Source organism: Argopecten irradians, chromosome 8, assembly GCF_041381155.1.
Source record: "Argopecten irradians isolate NY chromosome 8, Ai_NY, whole genome shotgun sequence".
NCBI classification, from domain to species: Eukaryota; Metazoa; Mollusca; class Bivalvia; order Pectinida; family Pectinidae; genus Argopecten; species Argopecten irradians.
Window position 1 is genome coordinate 8,594,506 of NC_091141.1, and position 19,529 is coordinate 8,614,034.

At 36.2% G+C, this 19,529-nt stretch overlaps 1 protein-coding gene and 1 pseudogene across 1 annotated transcript in view; one reads left to right on the forward strand and one right to left on the reverse strand.

The window, feature by feature from the left end:
• The window catches only part of LOC138329275 (uncharacterized), a 37,251-nt gene extending 33,567 nt beyond the window's left edge, over window positions 1-3,684 (reverse strand). The window contains 1 exon segment of the mRNA XM_069276140.1: window positions 3,555-3,684. The gene's annotated coding sequence lies outside the window, so the exon portion shown is untranslated.
• A 6,022-nt stretch (window positions 3,685-9,706) lies between these two features.
• LOC138330239 (uncharacterized protein PF3D7_1120000-like) lies at window positions 9,707-10,697 on the forward strand (annotated as a pseudogene).
• Window positions 10,698-19,529: the final 8,832 nt, after the last annotated feature.

Here is a 19,529-nt window from a genome sequence, read left to right on the forward strand (position 1 = left end):
AGAGCCAAAATTTATACAAGTTCTGTTCCCCTTCCCCCAAGGATGTTTGTGGCCAAATTTGGTTACAATCCATGCAGAACTCTAGGACAAGTAGCGATTTATAGGATTTACCTCTATTTCCCCTATTGGGCCCCGCCCCTCCTGCCCCCAGGGGTCAGAGCCAAAATTTATACAGTTCTTTCCCCCTTCCCCCAAGGATTTTGTGGCCAAATTTGGTTACAATCCATGTAGAACTCTAGGACAAGTAGCGATTTATAGGATTTACCTCTATTTCCCCTATTGGGCCCCGCCCCTCCTGCCCCCGGGGGGTCAGAGCCAAAATTTATACAAGTTCTGTTCCTCTTCCCTCAAGGATGTTTGTGGCCAAATTTGGTTACAATCCATGCAGAACTCTAGGACAAGTAGCGTTTTATAGAATTTACCTTTATTTTCCCTATTGGGCCACGCCCCTCCTGCCCCGGGGGACCAGAGCCAAAATTTATACAAGTTCTGTTCCCCTTCCCCAAAGGATGTTTGTGGCCAAATTTAGTTACATTCCATTCAGAGCTCTATGACAAGTAGCGATTTAAAGGATTTACCTCTATAACCCCTATTGGGCCCCGCCCCTCCTGCCCCCGGGGGGTCAGAGCCAAAATTTATACAAGTTCTGTTCCCCTTCCCCCAAGGATGTTTGTGGCCAAATTTGGTTACAATCCATGCAGAACTCTATGACTAGTAGCGATTTAAAGGAAATGTTGACGACGGACGGACGGACGGACGGACGGACGGACGGACGGACGGACGGACGGACGGACGGACGGACGACGGACGCCGCGCCATGACATAAGCTCACCGGCCCTTCGGGCCAGGTGAGCTAATAAATGGGTTCTATACAACATTGACGGATATCTTACCTTAAAGAGAAATAATTTACCTTCCCATTGAGTGCTTGATGAACCAAATTGGCCAAGTATTGACAAAGTTATGGCTTGATGAATCGGGAAATTTACGAAAAATATGCTAGGTAGACATTTCCCTGTCCGGTCGAAATGTCGTCTCGGCTCTAATGGATACCTCAAAAACCAAGCCAAAATCACAAAATCTACGCTTGTGGTGGTAAACAGTACCCATAACTGTGTTCATCTACAATTTCCTTTGGAGGTGTTATGACCCGTACTTTGTAGAAACTACATTAAAACATTGTGTAGCTCACTTACTTTAACCGTCACCGCCATGTTCACCAATCGGTCTCAAAATGCAATATGCACAATAAGGTCCCTAGGGAAACCTACATATGAAATTTGAGACAGATCCCTTCAGTACTTTGTGAGAATTAGCGATAACAAACTTTAACTATCAAAATCCAAGATGGCTGCCTGGCGGCCATCTTGTTGACCGATTGGTCCCAAAATGCTTTATGCACAACTAGGGTCCTAGGGGAACCTACAAATAAAATTTAAGTCAGATCTCTTCAGTATACTTTCCGAGAAATAGCGATAACAAACTTAAAATATCAAAATCCAAGATGGCTGCCTGGCGGCCATCTTGTTGATCGATTGGTCCCAAAATGCAATATGCACAACTAGGGCCCTAGGGGAACCTACATATGAAATTTGAGACAGATCCCTTCAGTACTTTCTGAGAAATAGCGATAACAAACTTTGAATATCAAAATCCAAGATGGCTGCCTGGCGGCCATTTTGTTGACCGATCGGTCCCAAAACGAAATATGCACAACAAGGGCCCTAGGGGAACCTACATATGAAATTTGAGACAGATCCCTTCAGTACTTTGTGAGAAATAGCGATAACAAGAATTGTTAACGGACGGACGGACGGACAGACGGAAGGACGGACCACAGACCACGGACAAAAAGCGATTTGAATAGCCCACCATCTGTTGATGATGGGCTAAAAATATAAATATAAATACGTTTTGAAAAAAATAGAGAAAAATCACCATTTTTTCAGGATATGTCGCCGGCCAGTAAGTTTTTTTGACTTGTAACTATCACGCCAAGTTGGGTCCTATGCAATTAATTTATTAGGTTCTAGTGTTTTAATTATAGTATATAGGAGACAGCTGGAGCTCTTACAAAGTTTACCGTAATTAAACTGACATATTAAATGGTCAAAATATAGGTCACATTGACATGGTTTTTGGTAGGAAACAGGTGGACCAATACACCGAATATGAAGTTACTATATATATGCTTCTAGTATAGGAGATAGAGCCAACAAACTTTTCCTTAATCTGAAAACTTAGGTCAAAATATAGATCATGCAGTGACCTGGTTTTGGTATAACACACTGCTAGTTGGATCTACTGATACAAAGTATGAAGTTCCAAAACAGCTGCAAGCTTGCTTAAGATTTAATGGTCAAATGATCATGCCTTGTCCTAATGTTTATGAAGTGAAGCCTGGAGGCAAGCCAAAGAACCTGGTAAAAATTAATCCATTGACCATGACATACAGTCCGTACCCGGCAGTTGCCCCTCTTTAACAGGATTCAAACTCAAAACCCAGAGGTAGAGGTTTAGATGTAATAACATGTCATCTAAATCTGTCACCTGGAAGTAAGAAATAGAGTCTTGCACACAGATGTTCCATATTAATTGCATGGCCCGCATTTCGATCCAGGTATACATAGTAATATGGTTGTCTTCTAGGTTCTCTATTTCCCTTTAGCCGCTAGAGCGCATGTGGTGGACCATGAAGTCCAGGGTCATGGATTTGAGCCCAGCTGGCAGCCCACACAAAACTCTTGGCCTGTTTCATATTACATAATCTTGATTTTGACAGTCCGCTAAATATCACCAATAATATATTTCACAACTGCAAATATTTCACAACATTATAAATATGGTATAAAATAAGGACCAAGGAACTGTAAATAGACATGCGGGGATTTGTGTAAATAGAAAAGTGGATCCTGCCATTAAACCATAACATATAAGGATTAAGATAAAGTAACATTAAGGAAAAGGCGCAACTAAGCATCAATGATTACGAACTATTCAAGGTGGTCAAGAGACGAAATCGTCTAACTAACAGACCGAAGCCAGGTAGACCAGGTAGGTAGAACTGACCTGCAGGTTTTACAACCATAATGAAAAATATGCCCTTAATTCCTCAAGTTACATCATGAAAAAACTTCATTTTATCCCATCTTCCACCTAAAATAGTTCTTGGATTGTGTTTGTTAAGTCATAAAATTATATAGAGACATTTGGTACAGCATCTGAACACGAGTACTGTGACACCATCTGACCATTCTGTTCATCAAAAATGAACTTCGAATGCTTCATGAAGCGTGTGCCTATTGAAGATCTGTGTTTAATCAGATTGTTTTTAGATGTTTAGATGCACACAATGTCACCTTACCACCGAAATCTGGACAAACTATTCACACAGTCTGGAATAAACATTCTGACATAAGTTACACAAACCGCAGATAGACACAACTGTAAATTGTAGGCCAAATGCTAACTCGATATTCCATGACATTATATAGAATCGCACCTGGAATACATGCGTTTCAAATTCTCACGTGGAAAATAGTCAGATCACTTGCCTGCTGGCCTTGTCGGTGTTTCAGTTCGTTGGGAATAAGGGGCCTGACGGCTCGAAATCTGCACCCCAAACTTCCTCCATTGAATTACAGCAGCGCCGTCTGGTGGTGTTGTTAGGAGCGAGCATATTGCAAATTGGAACGCCAGTCGGAGCACATTGTGAGTTTTCATAATCACAGCTGTAGACGAGGTGCTCCGATTGCTTGGACAGTGCGAGTTTCGCGGAAAAGTAAGGAGGTGGAGGTAGCTTCTCAGAATATTGTTGTTAAATAGCCTACTTACGCACATGGCTTCCGACCATCACCGGCAATTTCGTCATGCTATTATATATATTGTCCTAGTTTTAATTAATCGTTGTTAATATAAATAATATCAATACACTGAAAATATTATTGTTATACCAAGGACGCAGATCTACATGTATTTCGATAGCATTATAACTCAAAAATACGTAGATAATCTATTGAATGTTGCAACTGCCTATGAATAGTCTCAATATTTACTTTTAAAATATCCTGTGAATAAATATTTCCTATATTGTATATCGAATAAATATTTCCTATATTGTATATCGATTACTGACTAAAATAGCACAAGCATTTTGTATATCGATTACTGACTAAAATAGCACAAGCATTACCGATGTCACCAAATTACATATGTACATGTATTTATGGTACCTATACAAGTACGTGCTGTACATATATAAGATAAGATTTATTCTGATTCAGGACTATATTATGTCCTCTATACCAGACTCGTATAAATACATATTACATAGGTAAAAATTAATCATTAACACCTTTAACAAAATTATGGTTTTCCATGATATATGTGTTGCTTCGTAATTGAAAAAAAGTTCATGATTTTTCCAATGATTATCTAACTTCTTCTAATACGAGTTTACACTAATCGCCGATACTACATGTTCTGACAGTTCATTCCAAATAGATACAGTTCTGGTCGAGAAATAGTTCTTTCTCAGTCAAGTTGTTGACCTTTTAAGGAATATTTTTTTCTTATGTCCTCTACCGCTATGGCGATCTGATACGTCTCTCCAAAGTAATATGGCATTAAAGAATTCTTCATCATAAATGTGACTCGTTATTTTATATAAGAAGACTGCACAGAGAAACTCTGCGTGAGGGCATCATCCATGAAGACTGCATGGAAGCTTGCCCGAGTATGCGCCATACTTAAAAAAAAGGTAGCAGGAAACTACAGGCCAGTTAGCCTTACATCCGTTATATGTAAGGTTATGGAAACTATTGTTCGCGAGTACATCAATATATATATGCGTTCAAATGAACTGTTTTCTTCGAGACAATATGGATTTATATCCGGTCGACCTACTTTACTGCAACTATTGGAGGTGCTAGATAAATGTACGGCAGCTATGGATAATGGACATGTAAAAGCTTTTGATACAGTGCCACACAGAAGATTGATAAGTAAAATAAGATCATATAACATTTCGGACCAAATCATCAACTGGATATCAAGTTTTTTAGAAGGGAGAAAACAACAAGTAACAATAAACTCCACAAAATCTGAATGGAAAGAGGTTACATCGGGTATCTCACAAGGGTCAGTCTTGGGACCATTATTATTTGTAATATTCGTAAACGATCTACCAGACATTGTAAAATCTGATACGTATCTTTTTGCTGATGATACGAAAATTTTTAGAATAATTGAAAATATTGAAGACAAATCAATATTACAAGATGATCTGAATACCATGGGAAGTTGGAGCGCCAAATGGCTATTGAAGATGCACCCAGAGAAATGTAAATATATGTCAGTTGGTCGAAAAACAAAACAAAGAAATGGAACAGAAGAAACCTATCATTTACTCGGAAAGGATTTACAACTCACAGAAAAAGGTATTGGAGTAATCATTGATCCGGAATTAACTTTTGATAATCACAAAAGCGAAAAAGTAAACAAAACAAACCAGATTTTTGGACTTTTAAGGAGAACATTTCACTTCAGAAGCCACAAAACTTTTCTTCCATTATATAAAAGCTTAGTAAGAACACATCTTGATTATGCAAGCTCTGTGTGGTCACCAACTAGAATAAAATATATCGATAAAATTGAATCTGTACAGGGAAGAGCCACGAAAAGTCTACCAGGCATTAAAGAACTACCATATCAAGAAAGACTACAGAAGCTGATACTACCTACTTTAACATACAGAAGGATTCGAGGAGACATGTTTGAACTTTTTGAAATAACAAACAATATTTATGACAAGGAGTCTTGTAAATGCTTAAAACTTTGGAAAGATGTAGGATACAGACAGGGTAGTCGAGGTCACACCAAAATGATCTTCCCACAACAGTTGAAGACAAACAAAAGAGGAAACAGGTTTCCGAACAACTAATGGTGGAATAGTCCTACAGAGGAAATTGTATCAGCTCCAAACAATAAACTCTTTTAAAAACAGACTTGATAAATTCTTAAGTAAACATGATATTATTTATAACTATAGGATTATAGATTTTTATAATGTGATAGGAGGGATGCGCACTATACATGTATATACATGACAAATCATGCAAATTCTTGTCACTGTAGAATTGGAATTTCGAGACATCTAGATCTGTACAGTTTGATATATAGGGTATACAATTGTATATGATATAATTAATATATTAGATACAAGTACAAACGTACATGTATATGCATTTGTATATATATCTTCATGTACATGTATATTGTTACATGTATCATCCTATAGATCATTTATATCCTTTATATCGATCTGTAGCTATATAGCTACATTGTACACAAGTGCACATGCCACTGTCTTTAACTAATTCTTGAAATTGCAACAGTTTGTAAAAAAAAATTCTGACATTTAATTCTCCTAAAACTTGGATGAAATTTTGTTCTTTAATACACCATTCCAATGGTGAAATTTATAAAGATGTAACATAAAATATCATTTATATTTGTCTGTCAAAACGCACAAAATATTATATAGTACTGTATTGTATACAGATATATCGATATCTCTCTATCTATTTCCCCACTTTTGATAAACTAGAGGTAGCTCAGGTAAACGAACACAGGTAAGCACAGGTAAAAATTATTATGGAACTGACTATAATTGGTTTTCCATTGTTCTCCTATACCAACACTTTTCTTTGTTCTCTAAAAAGTGGGCAAATGGAGAACACACCTATAGGGCTACCATGCCATAACCGGAGAATGAAATGTAATGTAATTAACTTTTATCATTAATTTGAGTCCAGTTTAGAGGAACATAATGTGTTCCTGTACTGGAAAACTACTATACTATACTATAGTTCAATCATATCGCCTCTGATTCCTCTGAAGGCCAGCGTAGGTAGCTTTAGCTTCTTCAATATTTCTTGGTAGGCCATTTTTCCTTTCTGCGAGACACCTGGTTGCTCTTCTTTGGACACCTTGAAATGTTGATGTTCTGTACGCTTTGTTGTTATTTCTGAGTCTATAATCACTCCTATGTCTTTTTCCTGGAAGGTTTTCTGCATGCACTTACCGTTGAGATAGTACACTTGTTCGACTTCATTATGATTCTTGCTACTTCTTCTGCCTATCCTCATATATATCCTTACACTTTTCTGGGTGCATTTTTAGCAGACATGTGTCGCTCCACTATAACATAGTGTCAAGGTCTTTCTGAAGACGTACATTTGTAGGTTACCTTGATTGCTTTTAATTATTCGAAATATTTTTGTGCATGCACTTACCGTTGAGATAGTACACTTGTTCGACTTCATTATGATTCTTGCTACTTCTTCTGCCTATCCTCATATATATCCTTACACTTTTCTGGGTGCATTTTTAGCAGACATGTGTCGCTCCACTATAACATAGTGTCAAGGTCTTTCTGAAGACGTACATTTGTAGGTTACCTTGATTGCTTTTAATTATTCGAAATATTTTTGTATCGTCTGCCAATAAGTACATTTCCCGAGTCTACTGCTTCAGGGAGGTCATTCACATGAATAACAAACATCATAGGTCCTCATACTGAACCTTGTGGAACTACTGATGTAACATTGGTCCAGTCGGAATCTGCATCGTCCACAGATATTTTTTGCTGCCGACCAATTAAAAACGATGATATCCAAGAGATGATTTGACTTGAAAAAATTATAAGAATGTAATTTGTTGACTAATCTGCTGTGAAGGACCGTATCGAACGCTTTCTGATAATCCATATAAATGCAATCTATAAAGTGTCCTTTATCCATAGCTTCCGTCCATTTATCCATTACTTATAGTAGCTGTAAACACGTTGAACGCCCAGATATAAAACCATATTGCTTATCCGAGAAGTAGTTATTTGACCTCATGAATCCCTATGAATTTAGTTATATGTTCTTTCATGATTGACTTCAGTACCTTACATACTACTGATGTTAATGAAACTGGTCTGTAGTTGCCTACAGCAGAGACTCGTGCATTCTTCCAATCTTCCGGTAGTGTTCCTGTTGATAGTGATTGGTTGAATTTTGTGGTCAGAGGATCTGATATTGACTCGACAATATTTTTTGGAAACATTGGATGTAGCTCGTCTAATCCTGGTGATTTTTCTGGTTTGAGCTTAGTTAGCAGTTTAAATACCAGTTCGTTATCGACAGTAAACCTTGCCATTTCCTCGGTGACTTTCTAAGGTTTTAGTTGTAGTGTTTCCCCCGAATCTTCTTTTACACACTGTTGGAGAATGTTGGTTGAACCTTAGCTTTTCCTATCTTTGTTGATACTTTAATCGAGTTTTTGTCTTTTGAGTTCGAATAAAGATCTCCCATGTCCGACTTTTATGTTGATTTAGAATTAATATACTTCCAAACAGCTTTGGGGTCAGTTTTGGCTTTTTTGGCTATGTGGAGCTCATACTCTTTTCTTAATTTTCTTGTTAGTTTTCTCACTTTGTTCCCTTTTATAATGAGTTCTTACTTCCGAGTCTTTACTTCTTGAAGCTTTCCTAAATAATTCTTTTTGATTGCCTCCAACATGACTTGATCTGCTGGGAAGCTATGCTTGTTGTTCCTGTCGACTGTAATTAATTTGGTTGGTATACATCTATCTTCTATTTCCTTTAATGATCTTTTGAAAATGATATTGACTCCGAAGGAATTGTTTATCTTTTCGTTTAAACTTATTTTATTCAATTCAAGATACAGATACAAGAACTTTTATTTAGTGTCGTATACATACAATGAAATAACATTAGCTCTCTAGAGCTATGCTTACGACAAACAAAGGTATAAACATTTTATAACAAAAAAGGAGATTGTATTAATGTAAAAGATAGGATAGCAATAATAATGTCAAGTTATAAATAGTTTAAATTTATCACAGCATTCGGCGTTGATTATTCCGTTCCTTATTACCGCCTCACTTTTGGCCTTGCGTTGAGCGTTCGCCCCTGTGAGGAAGGCTCTGGGTTCTGTCCCCTGGCCGAGACACACCAAAGTCTATAAAAGTGGTAGTTTCTGCTCCTGCTTAGCGCTCAGCAAACGGGGAGTGGGACGACTGGTTCGCCCGTTGTCAGTGTAATGTGACCGGGTGGGGTGTGTTGCGTGGTGTCTTCGGCGGCATGCTTCAGTGATATAGCACTATAAAAAGGGCAATAGTTCCACTATACAAGAAGACATAACATGAATTTACCGCAGTCTCCCAAAACACGCACCTCGCACAACATACACGCAACACACCGCATACATGGGAGGCCGTCCTTACATGACCATAGCTGTTAATAGGACGTTAATTAATCAAACAAACAAACAAACGTAGTCAGCCTTGTTGTAACACGTTTTCTGTTAAGTGCGTAGATTAATCTTTACATCACATATAACTTCGAATATTAGGACACAATGATCACCTTTTCCGAGTGAAATCTTATATTCTTCTTCAGACAGCGAATGTTCATTCCTTGCTATCACAAGATTCAGGATATGAAAACATTACTTCAATGGCGACAGTCGCTATTGTTTATCGCACCGAGTGAGCGAGGGTATTTTTTCACTTCTAAACCATTGGAATTGTACAAGTTTTATGATATTTGTTGTTGAATAGGTTACTAGAACCATTTACTAGTCCCACACAAAACAAAGTAGAGATATACAACGTGAATCATCCAAAATTCGCGATCATGCCTACTGGACCAGATGTAAACAAATCGGACGTCGCGGACAACGGATTGCGGAAGAGCATTCGAACGTCAAATACAAGGAGAGCAAAGGAAAAATCTATATCATCTGGGGGAACTTTCACTGTTCCATGAACAGAAGAGCCATGGACCTGTTCAGTTTGCAAAAAACTGTACACAGATAAGGATTATAAACTATTAGAATGTCAGCGCTGCGAAGGCCATTTCTGCACTATATGCTTGGACAAGGGAGACAATGAGTACGCTGTACTCTCACAGTGCTATGTGGTTCTGCGCTCCATGTAGATTCCATCTAGAAAAGAATATTAACAATGAAAAAATGATTGAACAGAATAGAAATGCAAGGAAATAAGAACGAGTTTGAACTCGAAAACAAATGCGATGAAAACAAAGTGAGGGACATTGTAAAGGAGGAGATGGCAATTGGAGTAAATAGAGGAACACAGTCTCTATCGACAGAAGCCCCGAAAATCACCACCAACATCAAAGAAGTTCTATCAGAACTAGAAGATAGAAAGAAAAGGGGAAATAACATCATCTGTTTTGGAATTAAAGAACAAACAAGCAATAAAGGAAGCGAAAGAAAAAGAAAGGATGAGAAAACGATAGAGATATCTTGTCAGCTTGTAAACTTAACAAGGAACTGCTTGACAGTATCACTAAAGTGGTATGTCTAGGGAAAATTAAGAAGCCTGAAAGCAATGCCAAAGAAAATGAAGATGCAAAACCAAGGCCAATATTGGTTTCATTTGGATCAACAGAGGATAAAAAGCTCTTCGTAAAACAAAAGGGAGCAACAACTAAGGAATATAAATCAGTTAGGATCAGCAACGACCTAACGAAAACAGAAAGGGAAAATGAAGCACGATGCAAATCAGATGAACACAGAAAAATCTCGGGGAAATATGAATTTCGAGTAAGGGGTCCACCTTGGGACAAAAAAATCGTCCGGCAAATAAAGAAAGGAAACTAAAATCAGGCAACAAATACAACACAAACTCTCAGGACCGCTTAAAAGTATTCTATACAAATGCTGATAGTCTAGTAAGTCTACCATATAAATTTGAGGAATAAAAGCTTAGGCAATTAGGAATCAAAGCCGGACACAGGAGTTACCGAGAAAAACTGCAGATATCTACCTAATTTCACATCCCAGGGTATGACTTATTTATGAGTGAAAATGCACTACAATGTCATAGAGGGGTTGGTATATACACAAAGGAAACACTGAAAGGAGTAGAAGCAAACATAGGAAATGCATTCAAGAAAAGTGTATGGGTGAAAATCAATCTTGCTGATAAAAACTGCTTACTGATAGGATGTCTGTATAAAAGTCCGAATTCGAGTCCTGAAAACGTAGAGGAGCTAAACAAGCTCATCACATCTCTGTATCATATGACACAGAGTATAGTCATCTATTTTAGTTGGCGATATCAACATGCCAAAAATTAATTAGAATGCCTGGTCGTCAAACCACGACATTTGAGAGACAACTACCTCTATCAGCATGTCAAAGAATATACAAGAGAAAGAAAGGGAACAGAACCGAGTATCTTAGATCTTGTTATAACTAACGAAGATGAAATGATAAGAGACATTCAGGTCGACTGAATTACCATATAGGGAACAGACAAAAGTCATGTGAGAGTTATTCCCCTTGTATTTTTAAAATATTTTTTTATAATTTATTTTTTATTTCATTTTCATGTGCAATATACTACATAATAAATAGATTCTTGCATTCTTATTCACATTCAATATCCCTATCACACTCATTCTCAGAGATTCAAAACATCTTATCATCATCATCATCATCATCATCATCATCATCACATCATCAATCGTCACCATCATCACAACCAACATCGTTCCAGACTTTCATCATCATCATCATCATCATCATCATCATCATCATCATCATCATCATCATCATCATTCCCCTTGTATCTCATCATCATCATAACATCATCTTCATCATCACCACCATCATCTTTATCATCATCAACTTAATTATTATCATCATCTTCATCATCAACATTCATCATCACATCGTCTTTATTATCTCATCATACTGTCAATTATCACACTTCATACTTTCATCTTATATTAATCATTCAAGAACAATCACACTATTCCGTCCACACATAAAAAGAAGCATACATAATCATATATTCTCTTCTCTCATACTATCTTTCACTCATGAAGGCGGTTATTAGTAAGGTGATAATAGTAAATTAGATGTAAGTTAGGCCATATAGTATATATATATTGATAGAGGTATATTGCACTTATAAGTAGAGCAGAAAGAAAAGAAAGGAAAGTATAGCAAGGAGGTAAGATAAAGATTTAGAAAGGAGGAAGGTAGGCTAGCAGAATTGTGGTATTCGGCCATGTCAAAAACAACCTTAAATACTTAATAATATATATATGTCTTTAAAAAATCATAATAAGTCAGCAGAATATAGAACGCTGAAACAGGCTTTAAGAGAAATCAATAAGTTTTTTCAACTTACTCCACTGTGTATCAAATTTTTCCTTTTCCAATAGCAATATAATTTTGAACATTATAATGGTCTTTTATTGTATTAATTAAAGAATTTTAATGTAGTGAATTATGAAAGCATCTCATCCTATAAATATATTGTTTAATAATTTCATTATCAACCCTATTGAATGATGATTATCGGAGATCAACCCAAATAGAAATGACCTTTTATTTACAGCACAGGGAATTAATACAGCCTGTAAGAATGTTTCAAAACTTTGTAGTAATGACTGTACCTCAATACATTCCCATAAAATATGAATAATAGTTTCTCTTTCAAAATTACACAGTATACAAAGAGGGGAGGTAACCAGACCGATTTTGAATAAAAAAGAATTTGTTGTTAAAATATGATGAGCCACTCGGAACTGAAACCACTGAAGCTTTGTATTTTTTGTGAACTGGAAAGGGATTTTATATATATTTGTCCAATCAGTATCATTCAAATCATCAAATATCAAGTTCCATTTTCTTTTACTAGATGGTGTTGTGTTATTTTTCATAAGCTTTTTGTAAAATATCTTTGAGCCTTTCATTTTAGGACACTCGAAAAATGATTTTAAATTTGATGGTATAAAGGGACAGACAATTATATTATTACTAAAATCCAAACCTGAAATCACCTTCTTAATGGCTGATGTAAAGCCGTGATATTGCAAAAAGTTTGTCACAATCTGGCATTTCTGTGAGAATTCATTTAAAGAATAAAAAAATCCTGTGGATATATCTTTCATTACATCAAAAACATTAACAACGCCATTTTTATACCAATGTTTATAAAAATAGTTTTCCCCCAATCCATATCTTTTTGCTATACCAGAGTGGTATTTACCAAACTGACTCATTGTTCTCCATCTTTTCCTGTTGTTGGTTTAGTCTATGCCATGATCTTAAGACATCCCTCCAAAACTGGTTTTTACATTTGTTAATACATCAGTAAATATATTCGCTACCACAGTTGGCCAATAAATCAATATCAATATAAGTTTTCAAAATAGATTGCCATTTTTCATTCTGCCTATTGGGGTCAAAGATTTATCATTTTCAAGCCTCCATTCATGTAATCTTGAACCACAACATCTCTCTTGATTTTATCTGACCCACCATTCCATAAGAAATGAAACAGAATTGAGTTTAGATTCTTCAGAAAAAGTTCGTTTGGATTTGGAAGCGAAATAAAAAGATGATTAAGTTGCGATACAAGCAATGACTTAATTATATGAATTCTGCCTATTGGGGTCAAAGACCTTCTACTCCAAGTTTTGATCAGAGACTTAAGTTAAATTAATTTTTTTATCAAAGTTCAACTTTGGAATTTCATGGAGGTTCACGCTGAACTCAATTCCTAACAAAGTGAATTTGTTTCTATCCCACTGTAAATTTAGATGTGGTAAAAATGAGTCCTGGTTATACTTTTTGCGACCTATCCAAACTACTTGAGTTTTTTTCTATGTTAATTTTCAAACCTGAAATTTTTGAATATTCGTCCAATTCATTAATTTCCCCAGCCAAAGATTTTTCGGATCCATCTAATATAAGTGATGTGTCGTCTGCATACTGTGATACTAGTTTTGGACAATTATTAAAATCAATACCTGTAATATTATCATTATTTCTTAATCTAATGGGCACATAGTATAAACAAGTAAGGAGCGATTGGATCTCCTTGACGACAGCCTCGTTTAATATTAAGAGAAGACGACAAATTACCACCTTGATTAACTACTGAGAAAGCATTCCTATGTAGAGTTTTAACCCAAGACAAAATACTGTTACCAAAACAAACAAAAAAATAAAAATAAAATAAAAACTATTTCAATAAAATCCCATGATACAGAATCGAAAGCTTTTTCAAAGTCTATCATTAATAACATCCTAGGAATATCGTGTTCTTCTGCATTATGCATTAAATCATAAATCAACCTAGTATTTACCCCTATGTATCTACCCGAAAGAAATCCTGTTTGATCGCTATCTATCAGTTTATACATAACACTTCTAATTTCATAAGCTACAGTACCTGATGCAATTTTGTAAACAATATTCAATAATGATATAGGCCTCCAATTTTTTATGAAATGTTTCGGTTTGTTAGCTTTTGGAATACATGTAATAACTCCATTCTCTTTGAGTTATAGACAATTCTCCTATTCTATACCCATAATTAATAGATCTGACAACAAAATGACCTATCTGCCTCAAAAAATTTTTAAAAAATTCAGCTGTGAATCCGCCAGACCCTGGACTTTTGTTATTCTTCATGTGTTTTAAAGTTTTACCTGCTTCTTTAAAAGTTATCTCCCCTTCTAATCTATTTGATTCAATTTGAGATAATTTTGATACTTCACAATTTTGGAGAAAAGGTTCTAAATTTATATTTTCCGGTGAATCCCAAGGTAAATCATATAATTTCCTATAAAAACTGCTTACTTCTTCTAAAATGTCATCCTGTTTTGTTATAACACCGTTATCTGTAATCAACTTAGGTATAATTTTGGACCTAACATTTTTACGATACATTCACCGCATATGTTTTTTTGAAATATGACGTTTTGGGAAAGGTATTAGAATTAAGAGTTTGTGATAATCAGAAACATAAATTAGAGAGGCATATGTACCTTTCTATGTGCTTAAAGGGATTCGGTTTAGATTGACTAATAATAAAACAGGAGAAAAACTTTGATCATTCGTTACAAAAGTTACGATAATTTTCAGAAAGAAAATTTTTTTTTTAACTATATTACTAATAAAAAAATTCACTTCTGGTTATGATTATCTCTACATGTACCTAACCTATATACTTACAAGATATTAAACTGTAAAAAAAAATCATTAAATATACATTAAAATTAATCTACGACACTTACACTTTCAGGATCCGGTCGACTATTTCATGTAGTTGTAGTAGGGTCTACTTTAAGGTTCTGTATATAATATTGTATATAAGACTATACGCAGAAAGGTTCCAATGAGCAGAGTTCATTACTCTCTAAAATACCATCTTCATAGATGAAGAGGCTTATGAAGATGTCTCGACTGCCGGAAACATCCGTACTTCCTGTACGACTCGTGTATAAGACGATAGTAATCGAACAGATCGATATAAGATGCGCTCTAGATCTACATATTTATATATGTATATATTTATCTCTTGACGACATGTTTTCATGCAACACATAAGCATATAAATTACTGCAATTCTTCGTGTATTCAGAACGTCAATGGTTTATCGTAAGAGATTGAATAACTTTCTCGTACGATATAAAATATGTGATGTGAAATTTAAAAAATGCCAGAAAAGAAAACTTAGAGAGAAATTTTTAATGATTTGAGAGATTTTGTTATGTATTTGTATATTACTAAATATTTGGGCATTTCGATATAATGCATATTAAGCTACATGTAGTAGTCAAGCAGATACGTGAAGTATAAAAGATTAATGGTCTTTATTCGCGATTAAAATTGAATAGTTAAACACGTATTGGTTGTTTTGTTAGCTGTATTACAGATAAATGTTGATTAAAATCACTATTGCATTTCCCGAAATCGGCGTGAGGTGAAAATGTTTATAATTTATTAATACACACGATGGATTTAAATTACAAATTATATCATCAAAATTGTGGTTCGCAGGGGAAATCAAAGACAGTGCCCCCTGAAATTACTACGCGTTGCTATGCGTAGTAAACGAATTCCATTCATAAATCACTCTTTCCATTAACCAATTTGCGTACAAATCGCGTGCATGACTACAAGGGGAATAACTCTCACATGATTTTTGTCTGTTCAATATATGGTAATTCAGTCGACCTGATATTGCTTATGAAAGTCCAATTGGAAGCAGTGATCATTTGGTACTTGTCTTCATTTTTTTCTGTAAAACTCTACAGACTCTAAATCAAAAGCCACGCCTAAACTATAGTAAAGGCGATTATACCAGTATGGAAGAAGATATGCCAGAGGACTGGTCAGACATGCTCCACGGAGACATTTCTGAAGTGTACAAATGCATTGTACATTTTATAATATACAGACATCACCGTTTAGCGGGAAATGACACATGAATACAAATGTATCGTTTGAACCTGGTTTGGCTACAGACAACATTTAATTCTGAAGGTTTTTTTTATCAATCGGCGAGTTCAAATTGAGCCATATTGACACAGTCGTGAGCATGCTCATTATTTGGAGTAGATTTAAAATATATTGTAATTTTATCTTGATTGATGGAGTCATACGATTGGTATAGGAATATCTACGACAGAAACATTTATATGTGTCTATGAGGTTTCGTGGAAATATCTCTGCTGGTTTTAGAGTTATGCTCCGGAAATGAACCTGCTACAAAAATATGATATTTTCAGCAATGTTTCCATGGTTACGGAAAAAATCCAAAAAATGAAAACCTAAAAATAGCAAAAGGCACTACTAGACCATAAGACCAAAGTGTGTATGAAGTTTCGTGGAAATATCTTTCGTGGTTTTAGAGTTATGCTCCGGAAACAATTCGTACGGACGGACGGACAGACAGACGGACGGACGGACGGAACCCATTTGTATATCCCCGCCAACTTCGTTGGGCGGGGGATAATAAACTACGTAAGTAGAAGTTGGATAAAACAATGAAGTACTTAAGTAGACATGTTAAACTACTTAAGTAAAGTACTTAATAAAACAATGAAGTACTTAAGTAGACATGTTAAACTACTTAAGTAAATATGTTAAACTGCTTAAGTATATATGTTAAACTTCTCAAGTAGAAGTTGGTTTGAAACTACTTAAGTAGAAGTTGGTTTGAGACTACTAAATTAAAAGTTGGTTTGAAACACGTAAGCAAAAATGTTAAACTTGGAACGAAATGGCAGAGAATATTTGCAATTAAGTGATGTACAATATTTCTCATTATGTTGACATGGTACAATAATGGACAAAGGCGAACACATAATGAATATCATTATGTGTATGTTTTACTTTAGTGCTTATATTCAATACGTAAGTGCGAAAATAACTTGACCATTATGTACATAATTGACATTATGTAAGTATTTTAGCACTTAAGTGCGAAAATGATGTACTTAAGTGTGAAAAGAGACACTTTAGTGGGCATAAAAGTTACTTACGTTGTTAAAGTTATGTACTTAAGTAGTTTTGGTATTTTATCCTGAAACGGCCTTCCATACATTATAGGTGTAATATAGACATATACTCTGTAAAATGAAGATATATATCTATTAAACAGGTATGAATGAGATCTTACAAGTAGAATAAGAACAAATATCACCTATACCGCCTTCAATAAACATAAAAATAAAGAAAGGAATTATTATTCTTACAGCAGTAAATGAATACTAATATTACAATAACATATACCAAATATTAGGCAGTCTCTGGATCAGTTATACGCACTGAGTGGACAAAAGTACGTCCGTCGCCGTCGATATCAAAAGCCTAGCGTCTATATACCAAAAAGGCGGTAAAACGTCCGTAAAAGACAAAGCATACAACCCAAAAACGAGGCATCCATACATATCCCATACTTAGGTACATGAATATCACGTGACATAGAAACATACATTACGAACACGTGACAGACTTCACTATACAGGTAAACTCTCTCTTACGGACATAATACAAACATATATACGGCAAGGTAACAATACTAATAGACGAACACACAATAATAACAACGCACGCGCGACGCGCTATATCACACGCATACAAAGTTAAAATAAAACATAAAATCATTAATAATCTTTCAATTAAAACTGCTACATTCTCCCCTCAGTAAGAGAATGGCGTCCTCGTCATTGCCATAGCAACTAAGTCTGTAAAGAAACAAAAAGATTAATCATATTATTCTCTCCAATAATCATAGTAAAACAAACGGGATGGCTCAGCACATGTAATTTATTCTGGAATAAAGCAAATATTTGAAATTAGTAGGAGAAACTATTTAAATACAGATAATAAAATTGTGGTGGACACTTCCGGTGCATTGCAGTCCTCACGCCTTTGTTGGCAAGAGTCTCGACACTTGGCCTTGACTGCCCAGGACTGTGGTTGCTGATGTGACATTACGTAGAAATCACCTCTTGTCATTCAATCAATGCTGTAGTTTTGGCAGTCTGATTCTTGGTCGGAATAACTTGCGCATACCTGGTGAAGTAATCGGTGATAACTAAGACGCTTTGGTATCCACCCTTTGATGCTTCCAAAGACAGGTAGTCGATGCAAACTAGCTCGAGGGGATGCGATGTCTCGATGTTTACAAGTGGAGCTCTCACATAAGTTGGTGTCTTAGCTCTGATACACCGAGGGCAGTCTCGTATCCATTCCTCCACATGTCGTGTCATACATGGCCAGTAGAACCTATCTTTCAATAGTGACATCAATCGGTCGCGTCCGGGGTGTCCTATGTCGTCATAGATTCCTTTCAAAGCTCGTTTTATGTGTGAGGCTGCTAATACCAACTGCAGTCTAGGTTTATCTTCTATGGTAAAGCATCTAAAAAGAATTCCACGTTTCACAACAAGGCTTCCACATATCTTAAAAAGCTGGGTGTGTTCCTTAGTCAGTGGCAGCTGACTTCGTTTCGGTTGACTCTGGTGGGTAACAATATCCATCCAATGTCTCAATACTGGATCTTCTCTATGTGCTCTACGCCAATCCCGAGGTGTCATATCCTCCAGCTGACTCACTCCAAGATCATCTAGGACATCTACGACCGTAGAGGACAAGCACAACGTCTCTACATAGGGATATGGTGCTGCCGTCTGGCAAACAGCATGTATTGCTTCCATTGGGACGTGACGTAGTGGTGCAGCTGCAGTATCGTCATCGTAGAATTCCTCTGTCACAGCCCACCTCAAGGTGAGGAATTCAAGTTTATGCACCGGGTAGTTCTTCTCGAACTTGCTTAAACAACGGATGGCGTAGCTGATGACTCCAAGTTCCTCGTCCTGACGCTGGTACAGTACAGCCCCGAGTCCTCTACCACATGCGTCTGTGTGTAATTCGAAAGGTACGTTGTTTCGGGCATAGCCTAAGATAGGAGGTGATGAGAGTAATTCCTTCAGCCGCTGGAATGCTGCTTCTTGATTATCACCCCAGTGCCACGGTATCTTCTCAGTTACGCGCTTCTTCTCCTGTCTCTTCTTAGTGCAGGCAGGGAGTAGTTCATTCAAAGGCTTGTCTATTTTTTTTTAAATCCTGGATGAACCTGCAGTAGTATCCGACGAATCCTAGAAATGAACGTATATC